This window comes from Theropithecus gelada, chromosome X (assembly GCF_003255815.1).
Source record: "Theropithecus gelada isolate Dixy chromosome X, Tgel_1.0, whole genome shotgun sequence".
Classification (NCBI taxonomy): Eukaryota; Metazoa; Chordata; class Mammalia; order Primates; family Cercopithecidae; genus Theropithecus; species Theropithecus gelada.
In genome coordinates, this window is record NC_037689.1 from 2995828 (window position 1) to 3004712 (window position 8885).

General features: G+C 38.1%; 1 pseudogene; it reads right to left on the reverse strand.

Annotated features, from left to right (window-relative positions):
* The window catches only part of LOC112616267, a 35579-nt pseudogene extending 31902 nt beyond the window's left edge, over positions 1-3677 (reverse strand).
* Positions 3678-8885: the final 5208 nt, after the last annotated feature.

Consider the following 8885-nt stretch of genomic DNA (forward strand, 5'->3'; position numbering starts at 1 on the left):
ATATACCCAAAGGATTATAAATTATGCTGCTATAAAGACACATGCACACGTATGTTTATTGCAGCACTATTCACAATAGCAAAGACTTGGAATCAACCCAAATGTCCATCAGTGACAGATTGGATTAAGAAAATGTGGCACATATACACCATGGAATACTATGCAGCCATAAAAAAGGATGAGTTTGCGTCCTTTGTAGGGACATGGATGCAGCTGGAAACCATCATTCTTAGCAAACTATCACAAGAACAGAAAACCAAACACCGCATGTTCTCACTCATAGGTGGGAACTGAACAATGAGATCACTTGGACTCAGGAAGGGGAACATCACACACCGGGGCCTATCATGGGGAGGGGGGAGGGGGGAGGGATTGCATTGGGAGTTATACCTGATGTAAATGACGAGTTGATGGGTGCAGTAGACCAACATGGCACAAGTATACATATGTAACAAACCTGCACGTTATGCACATGTACCCTACAACTTAAAGTATAATAATAATAAAAAAAAAAATATTTTAGCCACTGATGAATGCAAACCTGAATCATAGTTTAGTTTTGCCTGTTTTCATCACATTGAGCTTTGAAGTTCCCTTGTGGTGTTTCAAGTTTAGAGGTAACAATGTTAAGAGAAACAATATTTCTATGAATGTTCTTTCAAATGTCTGAGGGTATACATGTGCAAGAATTTCTCTAAGGAAAATATCTAGGGGTGAAATCGCCGAGACAAAGGCATTTGCTTTTTTTGTTGTTGTTAGCTAGATTATGCAAAATGTTTCTCAATGCATTTGCTCGAACTTGCATTTCCACCAGCAGTGTATGAGGATGTTAATCTTTCTACATCTGCGCAAATATACGGTACAGTCTTTTTAAAATTTTTACAATTTAATGGTGTATAAGTGTATTTTATGGGGTCTTTGGCATTTTCTTGTGGACTAATGAGAGAATTTTGTCATATATTTATTGACTTTTTGAATTTTTCTATTGAATTGTTTGTTGAAGTCTATAGCGGATTCTATCATGTGCCTCCCAGATACCCCTCTCTAGGACAGAAGCACTCATTGTCAAGCTACTGAGAGTGTTGGCAACAGATAGATCTCAGCTGAATTTCTCCCCAAGATAGGGCTTACCAAAATGTACATACCTTTCTCAGGGTCGGCCTGCATCCAATGGCTGTTTGATGTGAGTATATAAAGGCCCTGACCTCCATCCCAATTCAGGACGGCTTTGAAGGGCCATTCTAGCTCCAGAAGCCCCATAGGATGGTCTGAGATCTTTGCTGTGACTGCATTGCAGTTCTTCCTTTCTTTGTGTCCTGTGCTGCTTCTTCCACTTCCCCATAGGTTCCGATCCTGAGATTGTGTCCCAATACATTTTTTATGTTATTTCTAAAATCACTACATTTCTGGCCGGGCGCAGTGACTCATACCTGTAATCCCAGCACTTTGGGAGGCCGAGGCAGGCAGATCGCTTGCGGTCAGGAGGTCAAGATCAGTCCGGCCAACATGGTAAAACCCCGTCTCTACTAATAATACAAAAGTTAGCCAAGTGTGGTGGCTTGCATCTGTAATTTCAGTTACACAGGAGGCTGAGGCAGGAGAATCACCCTAACCCGGGAGGCGGAGACTGCAGTGAGCTTTGATTGTGCCACTGTACTCCAGCCTGCACGAGAGTGAGACTTTGTCTCAGACAAAAAAAAAAAAAAAAAGTATTAAATCACTACATTTCTTTCAAATTTAGATCTTAATTCATCCTGTAATTAATTTTTGTATGTGATATGATAGAGGTCTTGTATCATTTTTTTCCTACATGGATGACCAGTTGTCCCAGCATTGTTCATTGAAATACCCACCCCTTCCCTAATAATATGCGATACCATTTCTATTACATTAAGTAACACAAGTGTCAATTTTGGGGCCTCCATTTTTGTTCTAATACTACACACACAGTTACTTATAATAGCTTTATAATTAGGCTTGATACCTGGTGGAGAAAATCTCATGAGTATCAGTTTTCTTCTTTAAACCATTAATTGAGTGGGTTGTATTTTTGTAATGTTAAATCAACTTTGCATTCATAGAATGAACTCACCTTGATCATAATGTATTATCCTTTACATACATTGCTATACATTTCTGAATTCGGTTTGATAACATTTAGACCACGAATAAGAATGGCCTGTATTTTTTTTTGTTTATGAATTGTCCTTGCAAGGTTTGAGGATCAAAGTTTCATTGGTCTCATAAAATTAATATAAGTATGTAACAAACCTGCACGTTGTGCACATGTACCCTAGAATTTAACGAATAAAAAAGAAAAAAAAAAAAAGGAGGTGGGGGCCACAGTGGCTCACTCCTGTAATCCCAGCACTTTGGGAGGCTGAGGCGGGCAGATCACCTGAGGTCAGGAGTTCAAGACCAGCCTGACCAACATGGTGAAACCTCATCTCTGCTAAAAATACAAAATTAGCTGGGCATGGTAGTGTGCACCTGTAATCCCAGCTACTCAGGAGGCTGAGGCAGGAGAATCACTTGAACCCAGGGGGCAGAGTTTGCAGTGAGCCAATATCGCACCATTGCATTCCAGCCTGGGCAACAAAAGTGAAACTACGTCTCAAAAAAAAAAAAAAGGAGGTAGGTTATGTAGAAAAACTGGGATGACAGTATATGACTTGGTGGCAAGAAGCCAGGCAAAGCAGAAAATGAAACTAAAAAGGTCGGGTATGTAAAATGCAGTGTGGTTTGATACAATGGGAGACAGGGTACTGGGTTGAAGCCTGGTTTTACATCATTCCTCTTCCCTTAGATAGTACCTTGTCCATAGGTCAGTCACAGCACTTCTAAAGTGGACTAATTTATATGCTGTGTCTCTCTTCTTCTGCTAGGTTGTAAACTTGCTGAGCACAGGAAACATGCATGTGAGTCTTTGGATTCCTGGTCTTTAACAGATATTCCTGCACATGGCTGATAAATGTTGATTAACTGAGTTAAGCAGTATAATCTTGAGATCATTATCTGTAGAATGGTTTTGCAGAAGTTCCATGAGTTAATAAAATGTTGAAAATACCAAAATTTGTCCCTAAAACAAGGATCTTGAGCAGTTCCTAGAATAAAATGTTTGGAATTTATCCACAAGAGTTAATTAAGCTGCATATGGTTCTTGTTTTGTTCTGTTTTGTTTTTTACTAAAGTTGTCCTTTTTATTAAGCGTTTAAGAAACTGTATCACAGCTTCTCCATTGAAGTCATGCATCTGATGTTTAGACTCTGCTGATAACCTCACTGCATTGCCTTTACAATGTGTAGGATAAAAGGATGCACCCCATGGGTGTCTGTTACTGGTTCTGTTAATAATTGTTTTCCTTTTCTCATTATAGTTTGACATTTTAGAAGCCAAATGCTGTTCCACATTCTATTAGCCCCTTGCACTGGATTGGGACTGAGGTTTAGAACAAAGAGAAAGTAAAAATGGAAAAAACATGTAAGAGTGAAATGGCACAACTAGGATAATAACTTTAGCTCAACTCACCTGCTGACACCTGGAAATTAAGGAGCAATCACTTACGCAGACAGATCAAAGGAAAGGTGCGAGGAGCCAGGGACAGAGCAGTCTGCCCCAGGTGCTGGTCAGTTCCTTTCTCATGGGTGTTGTCAGTTACCAGAGTATAAGTCAGCCATTGTTGCAAAATGTACAACCACAAAATTTCAGTGTCATACAACACTAAGGTGTTGATTTCATTCACATGTGGCTGATATAGGCTGGGCTTGGCTGGACAGCTATAAGCTGCTGATTGGACCTAAGTCTGCCTGAGGCTTCATCCTTCTTCAATTAAACACTTTCCAGGAGAAACTTAACTCATGGCAATGTGGAGAAACAAGAGAGGTTGCACAACCAGGCAAGCCCTGACCACACGGCCAAGCCTAAACTCAAGGAGGTAGTGAAGCATATTTTTTCCACAAAAGTGTCAGAGAAGGAAGTAAATATTTTGGAATGACTAATGTCCATAGGCAGAGGCCTAGTCTGAAGCATTTCTATAATAATGAAGATAATTGTGCTAAAGAAGTCAAGGGTAGGTGATTCTTGTATTTCACAAGTCCTGGGTATTTTTACTGGGAAATGTTGCTGATAGGACAATGAATTGATACTATCTTTCTAGGGCATATTTACAATATATATTAGCAGTTTCTTACCTATTGACTTCTAAGAATTTGTCTGAGATGTATAGAAAGATTTTTATATAAAGTCATCTATCTCACTTTTATATTAGTGAAATACTGGGGAAAATTACAAGTGTTTGGTTGAATAAAATATGTGACATCCAGATAATGGAATATTTATGCCACATTTCAGTGATATTATACCAGAATATTTAATGACATGGAACAGTATTGCCAATATTCTTGCTTAATGGAAAAAAAAGCATGTTACAAAACAGCAGATATTTTGTTTTAAATCATGTATATATGGGTATTCATATTAAGCTTCTGTAGGGATATCAAATAAAATATAATAATAGTTATTTGTAGATGGAGCTAATTTTCATCTGAAATTTATTCTACCTACTATGATCTGAATGTTGATGTTTCCCCCAAAATTGATTTTTTGAACTTAATACCCAATGTAATAATAATATTAAGAAGTGGGGTCTTTGGGGATGAGATTTGTGTCCTAATAAATGAATTTGAAGGGAGCTGCCTTGCCTTCCCACCACATTAAGTTACAGTAAGAAAGCACCATCTTGGAAGTAGAGAGGAAGATCTCACCAGACATTGAATGTGTTGTTGTCTTGATCTTGGACTTCCCAGCCTCCAGAAGTATGAGCAATAAATTTCTCTTGTTTATAAATTAAAAAATAAATAAAATAAAATAAAATGAATATGAGACAGTTCAAGACGTTTCTATACATTTTGGATATGTTTGTTTAAGACTGGAATTATTTATTCCTTGAATACCTCAGAGGTTTTTTTTTTTTTTTTGGCCAGAATAATTTAATCTACTAGTTAAACGTTTTGGATATTTTATTCTTTCTTGAGTTAATTTTAATGTTACATTTCTCCTGGTGATTTGCTGGTTTCACTACAATTTAAAATTTACTAGTGGCCGGGCGCGGTGGCTCAAGCCTGTAATCCCAGCACTTTGGGAGGCCGCGACGGGCGGATCACGAGGTCAGGAGATCGAGACCATCCTGGCTAACACGTTGAAACCCCGTCTCTACTAAAAAAAATACAAAAAACTAGCCGGGCGAGGTGGCGGGCGCCTGTAGTCCTAGCTACTCGGGAGGCTGAGGCAGGAGAATGGCGTGAACCCGGGAGGCGGCGCTTGCAGTGAGCTGAGATCCGGCCACTGCACTCCAGCCTGGGCGACAGAGCGAGACTCCGTCTCAAAAAAAAATAAAAATTAAAAAAAAATAAATAAATAAAATAAAATAAAATTTACTAGCATAAAGCTGTTAATAATTGCTTCACTTATTCTACAATTTCTTTTGAAATTTTTCAAACCTACAGAAAAGTTGAAAGAATATTGCAATGAACACCCACATACCTTCATCCAAATTTACCAATGCTCATCACTTTGCCACATGACTCTTATCTATTTATCTATTCACACGCACGCACACACACATACACACACACTTTTAGTTGAACAATTTGAAAGTGAGTAGAATAGAGGTCATGACAATCGACCAATAAATACTTTAGTGTGCATTGTTTAAGAATAAATATATTCTTCTATATAACCATAATACATTATCATAATTGAGACAAAAATAATTCCATAAATTTGCCTACTATAAGGTTGTATTGAAACCTATTCAATTTTCCCTAAAATGCCTTTTATAGTTTTTTTTTCTTTTTTTCCATCTAGGATCTGGTGACGTTTTACACATTATATTTGGTTATATCTCTTTGGTCTTTTTTTTTTTTTTTTACACTTTTAGTAGTTACTTCATTTTATTTTTATTCCTTCAGGGATATGATAATCTTGATTATAAAAAAATTTCATCATGACAACATAATTTATTTTGCTGAAATTGAGACAATAAACATGTTTTATGAGATAAATATATAATACATGATTTATGTATATACACATTTTACTACTTTTAAACCAACATAATATTCAGACATTTTGATAATTAAATTCAGATGTCTTTGATACTTTACCAAGTTTCAGTTGTATAAAAACCATAGGTGTAATTCACTTTTTTTGTTTTGATTTGTTTTTAATTTTTAATTTTTTTTAAATTTCAATAGGCTTTGGGGTAACAGGTGATGTTTAGTTTCATGAATAAGTTATTTAATGGTGATTTCTGAGATATCTGTGCACCCATCACTTCAGCAGTGTACACTCAACCCAATGCGTGGTCTTTTATCCCTCACTGTCCCCACCCTTTCTCCCATGTCCCCAAAATCCAATGTATCATTTTTATGCCTTTGCATCCTCATAGCTTAGCTCCCACATGTGAGTGAGAAAATATGATGTTTGGTTTTCCATTACTGAGTTACATCACTTAGAATAATAGTCTTCAATTCCATCCAGGTTGCTGTGAATTCCATTATGATGTTATATATATACATATATACATATATATGTGTGTATATATATATAACCAAATATTATTATATTGAAATGTTTTTTTATATATATACACATACATATATAACATTTTCTTTATCCACTCATTGATTTGTGAGCATTTGGGCTGGTTCTGTATTTTTACAGTTGCAAACTGTGCTGTCTGTATGGTGACCGTGTCATGCTGGAAGCATGAGTAAAGCCCTTAAACAAAAGATCCTGAGGAAACAAAATAACCTGAGGGCTTTACTCACGCTTCCAGCATGACAGAGTTGCCATACAGATAGCAGCTCAGTCTCTCCTCTCTCCCAGCCCTCGATCCCCTGCTCTTTACCATGTGGGCCCCCCACCTTGGGCCAGCAGTAAAGCTTCCCCACCCCATGTATGAACATTCCCAGTACCAGTGTTTCTACATTTTTCTGAGGTAAGGCTTCCAGTGGTACTGCCATTTCTGCCTTCAGATTAGGAAAGGAGCAAAGACCCTGAGTGCCACATCTCCATCAGTCTTCAGCCAACCTAAGGAGAAGAAGTCAGTCCATCTTCCACGTGAGTCTCCCATACACCCTGCTCCTCACCAAGCACAGCCCCCTGGCTTGGGCCCACAATGCAGCCACCTCACCCCAGACCAAATGCATTTACCGTCAGCGGCTCTGCATTTCTCTGCATTGGAGCCCCAAGAAACATGTGAAATGCCTCCTGCCACGGCCACCGCCACCACCAATGTCCCTTCTTCTGCTGCCTCTGAGCTTGGGAAGAAACAGAAAGCCTGAGCTTACTCCAGGGCTACATTGTGTAGCCTGAGAGAGCGAATCCGAAGTCTTCAGCCAGCATCTGAGTGGGAGAGAAGTTCCTACTTTCAGAGCATCGGGAGTGAGCATGGCTGCAATCATGAGGAAATACAGAGGAGCCACGTGGCTCAGCAAGAGCCTACCTACCACTCATTATGAGTAACCACCATCTGCTGGATCACAGCCCAAACTTCAACACCAAAAATATATTCCCCCCTGTGAAATTAAGGACAAGAACTCAGCTACAAATAAAGACACTGCATAAAGCCCCCATCCCTCTGAAAACATAAAGAAAAGAAGTCAACTAACTGTACTCAAATCAAACTATAGTTAAAGGAACATCTGCCCACACAAATAAGAAAGAACCAGTGCAATAACTCTGGCGAACCAAAAAGCTAGAGTGTCTTCTTTCCTTTAAATGACTGCATGAAATCCCAAGCAAAAGTTCTTAATCAGGCTGAAATGGCTAAAGTGACAGAAATATAATTCAGAATATGGATAGGAACAAAGACAACTGAGATTCAGGAGAAAGTCAAAACCCAATCCAAGAAATCTAAAGATTACAATGGAACATTACAGGAGCTGATAGAAAAAAAATGATCATATTAAGAAAGAACCAAATGGGTATGATACAGCTGAAAAGCACACTGTAAGAATTTCATAGTGCAATCAGAAGTATTATCAACAGAATACATCAAGCTGAGGAAAGAATCTCAGATCTTCAAGACTGTTTCTCTGAACTAACTCATGCAACAATAATAAAAAGAATAACAAAAAGATGAACAAAACCTCTGAGAAATATTGAATTATGTAAAGAAACAAAATCTAAGACTCATTGGTGCCCTCGAGAGAGAGGGAGAGAAAGCAAGCAACTTAAAAAACAAATTTCAAGGTATTATCCATGAAAATTCCCCCAAGCTTGGTAGAGAGGCCAATATTCAAATTCAGGAAATGCAGAGAATCCCTATGAGATACTACGCAAGGTCAACCCCAAGACACATAGACATCAGATTCTCCAAGATTGAAATGAAAGAAATAATGTTCAAGACAGCTAGAGAGGAAAAGCAGGTCACCTACAAAGGGAACTCCACCATGCTAACAGCAGACATTTCAGCAGAAACCATATAAGCCAGAAGTGATTGGAGGTGAATATTCAGCATTCTTAAAGAATAGAATTTCCAATCAAGTATTTCATATCCAGTAAAACTAAGCTTCACATGCAAAGGAGAAATAAGATCCTTTTCAGACAAGCAAATACCATGGGACTACTTTACTACCAGATCTGCTTTACAAGAAGTCCCAAAACGAATACTAAATATGGTAGGGACAGACCAGACACTGCATAAACACACTTAAGTAAACAGACCATTGATGCTATAAAGCAACCACACAATCAAATCTGCATAATAACCAGCTAAGAACATGACAGGATGAAATCTACACATATGAATATTAACTTAAAGTGTAAATGGAATGAGTTCCCCAATTAAAACTCACAGAGTGGAAAGATGGATAAAGAAG